At 43.7% G+C, this 10,392-nt stretch overlaps 1 long non-coding RNA gene and 1 other non-coding gene across 2 annotated transcripts; one reads left to right on the top strand and one right to left on the bottom strand.

Annotated features, from left to right (window-relative positions):
• Positions 1–237: 237 nt before the first annotated feature.
• Positions 238–9,929, top strand: LOC138844985 (uncharacterized). The gene is made up of 3 exons (XR_011381540.1): positions 238–716; positions 7,096–7,248; positions 9,370–9,929. It is a non-coding gene; the product is annotated as an uncharacterized lncRNA (long non-coding RNA).
• LOC127483635 (U1 spliceosomal RNA) lies at positions 7,093–7,256 on the bottom strand. The gene has a single exon (XR_007910073.2). It is a non-coding gene; the product is annotated as a U1 spliceosomal RNA (small nuclear RNA).
• Positions 9,930–10,392: the final 463 nt, after the last annotated feature.

Raw genomic sequence — 10,392 nt, 5'->3', positions numbered from 1 at the left:
TGTCTGTCTGAATCAGGGCTTCTGCCCATCAGATCCTACCAGCCAGACCTCCCGGACCTCCACTCCCACCCCCACCCCCACCCCCGCCCTGAGCTCCCAGGCAGGGGGCCCCTTGCTTGCCTTCCTGGACTTCTCTTTCTCCCCATTCCCTGGTCTCCAGAGGCGGGGACACTCGTTGGCACTGTGGGCTGGGAGGTCATTCCTCCCTTTCTAAGCACAAAGCGGGCACTGTGCTCTGCCATGCGGAGGAAAAATGTGGGGCCCCAAGCACCGGCCTGCTTTCCTCTAGGGGAGGCTTTGTTTTCTCTTCCAGCAGGCTGGGCCCGAAGTGTGAGGATAGGTTGAAACTCACGGCGAGCCACAACATAGACATCACAACGAACTGGCAATGAGCAGCATCAGCTCCAAGACTGTGTGGAACTCATCGCTGCACGAGGAGACGCGCGATGCACTGAGAGCCCGTGGCTCAGAAATGAAGCAATGCTCATCGAAATTTCCCCAAGCCTGAGAACAACCCCAAAGAGCTGTGTGACCAGGATGGCTATTTGGCACAGCAGTGAAAACGCTCTTTGGGATGTCCACATCCCATATCAGAGTGCCTGAGTTTCTGTCCGGGCTCTGCTCCTGATTCCAGCTTCCTACTAATATGCACTCTGCGAGGCAGCAGGTGATGGCTCAAGTACTTGGATCTCTGCCACCCACATGGAAGACTCTGAGTGAGTTCCTGACTCTAGAGCTTTTGGGGAATGAACCAGAGGATGGGCAGTCTCTCCCTACCTGCTTCTCTCCCTCCTCCTCCTCCTCCTCTGCATCTCTGTTTTTCTGTCTCTCCGCCTCTCCAATAAAATCAGTTAATTAATTTAAAAAATATACAGAATTAACAAGGTTGACGTTAAACACTTCTGAACTTCAATAGTAAAAACAAAATGTGATCAATGGTGCTAGAGAAAAGAATTACATTTTTATTCTCTCTACAGAAAATTATGTTGCAGAATTATTCTTATATGAAGAGGAATATTCAGCCAAAAATATCTAGGAAAGGGAAGGATATTTAGAGATGCCCCAGGCAGTCAGCAAGTAAAACTGCATTATTCTTCTGGATTTTTGTCATGTTTGTACTATTGTTTAGCTTCTTAAAATTTGCACTTTTTTTCTTTTAAATACATTTCTTGTTCTAAATAGTCACTTTAGACTTAATTTTGTCTGTAATTTCCTTCATATTGAAAAGAATCTCCAACAATGCATAAACTTTAGGCTCCATGAAATCTGGTTCTCGGTGGACCTCTCTCTCTTTCTTACAATGGCTTTGAACAACGTCCCTCGTCCTCATCCCTTTGCTCTGCCCTGCGGCTCCAGGTGAGCCTTGCCCGCACAGTTCACCAGAGCCTGGAGAATCCTACCCCATCGATGCTAAAGCTACTGTGTACCATGAGGACTTGTGGTGCCATAGTAATAGCTAATGTTTCCTGCAGTGCATGGCTCTTACATCCCTGAAAATAGGATATGGTCAGTTCTCAGACACTAAGAGACAAGCATGTTCCCATGGGTGCAGCCAGTTGCCTTTCCTCCGTGTGCTACTCCAAACACTCCCTTTGCTAAGATGAAAATAGGAAGCATCAGAAAGTGTGTGGAACATTACTACCAGGCAGCTTACATGCCCTTCCAAGAATTCCTGGTAAGAACTGGATCTAGTTTTCTCCATAAACCTTGAGAGGACCTCTTCCGGTGACTTCCTTGGAGCAGAGCAGGTTGTTAACAGGCATCCTCGGATTCATTTGCAGTGAAAAGTTCATCCTGTTTTCAGGCACATGGGAACTATTTCATGCTTCTGACCTCTGTGTGTCCCAGCTTATGCTAAGTCCTCCCTGTCCCACCCCCTCCTTTTTCTTTTACCCCAGTTCCACTTAATACTGAAGATTTAATGAAAAGAGCATTAGATATGCTTGTTTGCTTGGATGCTAGTTAAAGCTTTTCCTAGATTTGGAGTTTATTATAAAGAATCCCAGGGGCTCCTGCTTGAATTCAAATCTGAAATGCTTATTGTAGGGGGATGAAGATGGCCTAATATGGACTCATACTGACAGTTGTACCACTTGGTGAAGTCACTGAGCATCACTGAATTGTGTGAAATGGATAGATTTTCATATAAAAAAGTTTCATTTAAAAAATTGGTGATGTGCTTAGTGGTCTTTCAATTTAGGAATTCCAAGCATGACAGCAACACAAAATAGAGATATAATTAATTCATATTTCACAAACAGTATAATTAGAATAGGAAGTTTTAAAACAAAGGAACTTGGGACCTCTACACTGAGTCATCTTAGTTTGCAAAACCCTTATCACAGATGTCATCTCATTGACTCCTTGAATTCCAACATTCCTGAAACCTTTGAAACACCTGCCATTCCAATTTTAAGATTGTAATTGAAGCCAAAAAATCCACAAGAAATGTTGACCTTGTCCCGAGTGACTAAGAACAAAAAGTGCAGTCATTTGTTTGGACGCTTACTCAGTGATGAATCCAGCACCTAACAATGTGTGCTGGCTGTGGGCATGAAGAGATCACCACGTGTTTCTCTCACTTTCGGTTGGGCCAATCAGGACGTGTCACTGCCTGGAGCAAACAGAAAGGCTTTTATGGGTGGAATCTGGAGACTGAGAGCCACATGACCCTGAATTTTCAAGGACTGAATTTTCTAAATGTACAAAAAGTCATAATTATGTGGCTGTTGTAACTGTGTAGGTCGTTGACATTTGTGAATAGGAAGTCTGAATGTGGGTTCCTCTGCTGTTAGGTAAAGGTTTCCATTTTCTCAGAGGCCTGCACTCCTTTGGTTGATATTCCTTCCAGTCAGGGAGCTCCTTCCACTGGCCTCTAATATTCCAGACTGGGCAGGCCGTGGTTGGTCATGTGACTCCTAACTACAGTCCATGTCGATGGCTGGAATCAGCAGTTCCAAATAGGATGAGGTGTTCTTTCCCAGGAAGACAATGGCATGGATTTGTTTATGAAACTGAGCTGTTTCTCACCTGAGACGTTCTCGTCCCCTGAGGTGGAACACTATGTTCTGCTGGGCAGGGAGCAGGGGTGAGGGTGGTAAAGGTCTAGGTTGGGGAACTGCTCTAGTCGGGAAGCCTGGGACAGCTCACGCTGGAGATTCCTGGAAGACTGGGTGCTTAGTGAGGGTAGGAAGTTCAAAGCTGTGAAGCATATCTGGTGTTCACTGTATCTCAGAGGGCAGCCGAGGGGCATCCCTTCTTCTTCTTTTTTTTTTTTTAAGATTTGTTTATTTGAAAGACAGTTATAGACACACACACACACACACACACACACACATCTTTCATTTGCTGGATCACTTCCCCAAACAGCTGCAAAGGCCAGGGCTGGGCCAGGCCAAAGCCAGGAGTCTGGAATTCTGTCCCGGTCTCCCACATGGACGTTGGGAACCCAAGTACTCAGGCCATCTTCTGCTGCTTTCTGGGCACATTAGCAGGAAGCTGGATCAGAAGTGGAACAGCTGGTGTTGGAGGTGTGGCTTAACCTGCTTTGCCACAATGAACCTTTTACCTGCCTTCATCCTATTTATTAAATATTTAGAAGGGAGCTTAAAGGAATTCTTGAAGACAGTTAACAAAAAGATAATCTATACAACAGGTATATATCCATTTGCCAGAAGATTAATTCTCAATGTTTAACTACTTGGGTAAAACAATCTGGGAAGATCTATAAAAAATAAGTTGACAGTGTGAGAACTCCCTTCTTACCTTTGGGGGAATTCCCTATCTTACAAAGTAGAAGCTCCCATCATAGGAGCTTCCAATGTCAAATTCTTGGCCACTCTGGCTACTAAGAGGTAGGCACATGGTCTAGGCTCTGCCATTTGGATGCCCACTTCCCTTGGACTTTGAATTTGGAGCTTGTGACACAAAGAATCTTGAAGTGCATGATTTTTATAGAGATCCACTGACCCAACACCATTCACAACCCCTTTTCCTTTGCTTGCTCCTAATACGGGGGCTCATCGTGAGTGCTTTCTTGGCTTCCTTTGTGTGTCTGGATGGCTTCATGACACACTTCTGGCCAGGGAGACATAGATGCGTGTCTGGCAGGATTCCTTGTTGAACTCTTCCCTTCTTGACACAGGAGCCACTTCTTATCTCTTCCAAACTTCTGCCTCAAATGCAAATGTAATGGCTGAAGCTGTAACAGCCATCTTGCAAACATGAGGGGACAATTCTGAGATTTAGGACTAATATACTGAACTGATAAAGGTGAAATATTGAAAGAACCTCAGGATCCTTGGTGTAGTTTTTAGACAGATGAATCAATGCTTATGACAATAGAAATATAAATACAGAAGAAAAAATAAATGTTTTTTCCCAAATATTGATTCATTTATTTGAGAGGCAGAGATATAGACAGAGAGAGAGAGAGGTCTGCCATATGCTGGTTTACTCCCCAAATGGCTGCAATGGCCAGGACTGGGGCAGGCTACAGCCAGGATCCAGGAGCTTCTTCCAGGTCTCCCACAGGGGCTCAGGGGCCCAAGTACTTGGGCCATCCTCCATTGCTGTCCCAGACCATTAGAAGGGAGCTGAATCAGAAGTGAAGCAGCCAAGACACACACTGGTGCCCATATTAGATGTCAGCACTGCAGGCAGAGGCCTAGCCTACTACACCATAGCACTGGCCCCAAAATAAATGTTTTTGTTTAACCTATTATTAGATTCTCTGTTACTTGCAACTGTCTTCTTTCCTCACTGACACAAGCAGTTTCCAAGGGTGTTCAGCATTGGAATTGTCTGTGGTGCAAACTATCAGTGTCAGAGCCAATGGTAATGACAATGATGTTATTAAAGAACCAGTTCTGCAGCATTACTTTGGGTGTCTCTGCTCCTCCTCAGACTCCAAGCTTCTCCAGTACTTCTAAAGATTTGGTGAGCTATGTAATGTGCTTTTTAATTAATATTTTTGCTTCAATTAACCAAATGTTACTTCTGTTGCTTGCAATCAGGAACTCTGGAAAATACAGAAATTGATACCAGAAATATTAGCAGCATCATATTCACAAGAGAAATGGAGAAATCTGAGGATTGTGTGGACTGGTTGGTTTGGAGGAAAATGAAAATTCAAGTTGTGTTAAGATAGCTCATAGCACAAATGATCACTTGTGGCTACCCACAGTGAAGGGTATCCAGTACAAGGAAGACCTCATTGGAACTGAAGTTTTCAGAAACAGAGGCATTGCTGCAAGACAATACTATAAAGAGAATTGTAAGGAGAAGCTGTTGACTCTAATCACTGGATAGCTTGAGAAGCAAATAGCAAGGCCTTAAATTCTAGTTCAAAGAGCAGAGTGAAAATCAAAGACTTTCAGTGAGTGTGCTAAAAGAATATCTTATCTTTTGCAACCACAAACAAACCAAAAGGAAGATTATATTGGCTTTTAATTTATAATGTCTGTTAAATGCAACCTTCCCTCCTCCCATAGGTGACAGTAGAGGCTGATTGGAAAGAGTGAGAACTGGGAGATTGGGAATGGGGACAGATGGTAAAGACTCAAAGTACACAAAGCTTCCCTTATCACAGGAAGTAGCCTCTTTGTCCAAAGAGGCTCTTCCTGCCATGCTTAAAGAACTACAACATTCTTGCCTGAGGAACTCACTTTGCAAGAAAAGTCAAATCCCCTGGTAACTCCACTACTTCTCATTGTCTTTAGACACAAATGGAGCAATAAAGACAAGACTCATGTCATAAGAACTTATACACCAAAGTAATTGTAAAATTTTGTTCTTTATTTTGAAAAAATTCTTGGGAATAAATATGGGAGTGGATTCTGAAGGTTATCAACCAGGAAATGAGGAAAAGAACACCAGTTTACCGACAGATTCTAGTTTAATATGCTTCCTGGAGTAGAGTGGGTCTCACTATTGGTTGGTTGGTTGAGTGAAACCTGGGCTTAATGGAAGCCCACATCAATTAACAAAAGTCGGGATTCCTGAAATTCTTTGGTGTAATGTGGAAGTAGGAACCTAAGGAAACAGGAATGTTGGTGTAGATACATAGTACATGACCCATGACAGCCCTTTTGTCAAAGCACCAAAGACATTGGGAAGGGAAATGCCCCCACCTCTCAAAAGCACTGATGTGGCTATTTCATGGGTATCAAGGATGCTGTTGAGAGCATCTGGAGTTGATTGAATTCCCTCATGCTTGCCAGAGGCACAATGACCAGTAAGGGAGAAGTTGCCAGCAGAAGGCATGATGAGCAAGTCCATTCCCAGGGCCAGTCTGGGAACCAGAACTGCCAGCACATCAAATGTCTTTGGCAGAAACTAGCTGACCATGGGCCCCAGGACTAAAAATAATGGGCAGCTCTTTATAGTCCTACTTGATCTATATGAAAGATGTAAAAAAGAACTCTCTAGGTCTGACTTAAGCCATCTCAAAAGAAAATGTTGTGCCCAAATCCAATTCTTGGGCCTGAACTTAAATGCTACAGAAATGGAAAATTTCTGTTACTTCCCCATTTAACTTTTTCAGTTAGTGTGGAAAGTGGGCAATGAAAATAGATTATCGTAAGCTTAATATAGTGGTGACTTCAATACAGCAAGCCCACTCAGCTCTTGGAAGGAAATGGCCTTTTTTACTCATTCCCAATACATGAAAGATCCAAAAGCTGCTTTGTGTCATCTGGTAAGGATACCTTCTCATCTCACTCAAGAGTTAGGTTGTTATAGAGATCTATATTGATATAGGGGCTGGTGCTGTGGCATAGCTGGTAAAGCCACTGTCTGCGGTGCTGGCATCCCATATGGGCGCCAGTTCAAGTCCTGGCTGCTCCTCTTCCAATCTAACTCTCAGCTATGGCCTGGGAAAGCAGTAGAAGATGGCCCAAGTCCTTGGGTCCCTGCAGCCACATGGGAGACCTGGAAGAAGCTCCTGGCTCCTGGCTTCAGATCAGCTCAGCTCTGGCTGTTGAAGCCATCTGAGGAGTGAATCAGTGGATGAAAGACTCTCTCTCTCTCTCTCTCTATGGCTCTATATCTGTGTAGCTCTGTCTTTCAAATAAATAAAATAATTTTTTTTCACAGGGGAGAGCATGAATGCAGTCCCCCACTACCACAAATTATGCAGTCGAGTTTGCCACATTTGGGAAAATTGCAGGGGTCAGCACATCCGGAGTGCAATGGATGAGCCTCGCCCTGGGAAAACCACCTTCGTGATCATGGTATCTCCCCTGCCAGGTAAGTATCTAAAGTAATTTTTTAAAGAGGTCAACTCTGGCTCTATGGCACAGGGTGTTTCACAGCAGTCTTAATCCCCTCAATGTTCTTCAGGACATCAGTGTCTACGATATCAATGACATTGTGCTATAAGGGCTTACAGAGCAGGGGTGGCAGTTACTCTGTATGTGAAAAACATGTAAATCATGGTGTGGAAAGTAAGTCCCATGAATCTACAGGGACCTACAATATCAGAGAACCATTTTAGGGGTTCAGGGGTCTAGGTCGAGGTGTTTCCTCCAAAGCAAAGGATGAGTTGTTTGCACCTTACACTGCCTCCTACATGAAAGAGAGGCACATTGCTTAGAGTTCCTCTTGGAGAAGCAATATTTATCAGCTCAGAGTGTTCATTTTTGGGCCACTTATGGGGTGACTGGAAAGGGTGCTACTTTTGAAAAGGGGCCCAAGGATAGAATAGTATCTACCTGGTTCCAGGAGCAACAAAAGCTGTTCTGCCATCTCCAACCCAGGGCATCCAATGGTGCTCAGATGTGTCTGTTAGTGGCAGGAGGGCAGTTGGTGTAGGATCTAGGATGCTGCCTGGAATGCCTGCATCCCATACCAGAGTGCCTGGCTTTGAGTTCCATCTCTAGCTCCTGACTTCAGCTTCTTACTAATGCATACCCTGAGAGACAGCAGTGATGACCCAAGTAGTTGGGTTCCTGACATCCAGCTGGGACACCCAGGTTGAGATCTGGGCTCTTGACTTCAGCCTAATATACCACAGCTACTGTGGACATTTGGGGAGTGAACCACCACATGAGGTCAATCTTTCTCTTTCAAAAAAAATTTTTTTAATGTGTCAGTAGTTAATTGGAGAGGAATATGATCCTGGGACAAGTCATGCCAGGACAATCACAGTGTCAGCTATAAGGGTTTTAAAGCAAATGCATGCTTTCTTTGTCAAATACTTATTTTCCTTTACAGAAAAAAGGTTGCCTTGTAACTGGGCTACAGATGAGATTGAAAGCCTGATCAAGGAAGTCAAATTACTGTGTAGACTGAGCTGCTTATCTGGAGCTGGGTGTTATTTTGATGCTCAGCAAAAGATTCAGCTACACTGGAGACACTCAACTCATGTGGACAAACTGACATGCTGTGTGGAGATGTCACCTTCTGTCCCCAGCTAACCCACTGCTCACTCAGTGTGCTTATGGACACAGTGACCATGTGGGCAGTGACTGAACAGATCCATGTTCTTTTTCTTATTTTTTTTTTTTAAAGATTTTTTTATTTGAGAGGTAGAGTTACTGACAGTGAGAGGGAGAGACAGAGAGAAAGGTCTTCCATGCGCTGCTTCATTCCTTACATGGCCGCAATAGCCAGAGCTGATCTGATTCGAAGCCAGGAACCAGGAGCTTCTTCCAGGTCTCCCACATGGGTGCAGGGCCTCAAGACTTGGGCCATCTTCCACTGCTTCTCCAGGCCATAGCAGAGAGCTAAATCTGAAGAGGAGCAGCTGGGACTTGAACTGGTGCCCATATGGATGCCAGCGCCACAGGTGGAGGATTAACCTACTGTGCCACAGTGTTGGCCCCCAGATCCATGTTCTTAACAATTCTGCTCCCAAGGCCAGCCTGGGTTCTTACCAGACAACTTCCATAGGAATCAAACTTGAGCAGTTTTAGACAGCCACATGAAAAGAGATTATACAGATTTATTTAATCTTGGGAGGATAGAGGCAGCTTATCCTCCCTAGAATAGACAATGCTTCTGAATTGGATTGACTCCCTTTGCCCACTGTGCTTACACCGTCATCCTGAGACTTTCTAAGTGACTGCCTTCTTCATCATCCTGGTATCCCCCAGAGTACCACTTCTAACCAAGGACCTCACTTGCTACTAAAAGAAATGTGATGGGGGTAATTTCTGTTCTTCAGTAGTGGTTAGCTTTTCAGAATGACCAATTTAGACTTACAGTGTCCACTGGAAGAAGATGCTCCTGGAAAGATACAGAATCTCTTCTGAACCCAAAGTTGATAGGGGTGTTATTCATCCTGCAGTTCAGGAAAGAAGAGAATGACATTTCTCATTAATATATCCTTGATTCACTTGCAAATTTTCTTTCTGTTGCTTTACCTAGGACTCTGCTACCTTGAAGGTCTTAGTAACCCAAGAGGAATTCTTCAACCAGGAGATTCAAACTTGTTTTTTTTTTATAATGGAAATTGAGACTCCTCCTATCAGTGGGTGAATTGCAAAAAGGATTATAGTATTGGCTGTGTTGACAGTGACAGTCAAGGGAAAGTAGGGATGGTATTTTATGACAAGAAATTGAAGGCGAGTAGATGGAAACCAATCACGTTAGTGCCGATTGCTACCAGCAAGTCCAAGGGCAAACTTTAACAACCTCAGATCCCTCAGAAATGAAAGCTCTCCCTGACTAGCTGAGGTGCCTGCTGAAGGGAAAGGAGGATTTTGTATGTCCAGAAAGGAGAGGAGTTTAAAAATATCAATTATAGCCATATGGTCACTTGCACAAACCAGAATTCTAACTTATTCCACTTATGAGGGTACTTCAGAAAGTTCCAGGGAAAGCTGAACCAAGAAAAAAAAGTTTATTTTGGTGCAGAACAAATTGAAATCTATGCATGTTCTTCCATAACACACATTTCCATGAGCTTTATAAAGATCATATATTTTCTTCCTTTTTTCTATTCACCTTTTTTGCCTTTTTCTATTCGCCCCTTTTCCTCTACTATTTTCTATAGTACCGAGTAGTGATAAATATCTTCACAAGTTAGTCCATGAAATACAGAATGACATGGGGTTGTAACAGAATTAAAGGAGGAATGACTGTCACCCAGGGCACCTGGGTTTCAAGCTGGACAGAGAGAAGGAGGAACGAGAAAATGTGTTTTTCAGCTGTTCAGGGATTTTTGTATTCATCAGGTGCATCTTTGTTATCTATCATCTTTGTTTTCGAGATCATAAGGAAGGCAAGAAGGACACTTGACACTGATAGTCAAAGGAGTCAATTAGTGTAGACACAGGGCATTCTTCTGGCTGCTGTGAATCTATCTGGTAGATTGCTATTTCCTCTCCCAAGCCATTCTCCATTTCATCTACAATAGCAGATCTTTAGCTCTGCACAATGCCACACAGA

Source organism: Oryctolagus cuniculus, chromosome 13 (assembly GCF_964237555.1).
Source record: "Oryctolagus cuniculus chromosome 13, mOryCun1.1, whole genome shotgun sequence".
Taxonomy (NCBI): Eukaryota; Metazoa; Chordata; class Mammalia; order Lagomorpha; family Leporidae; genus Oryctolagus; species Oryctolagus cuniculus.
Note: the sequence above shows the minus strand (reverse complement) of the source record. Positions and strands in the feature narration are given on the sequence as shown.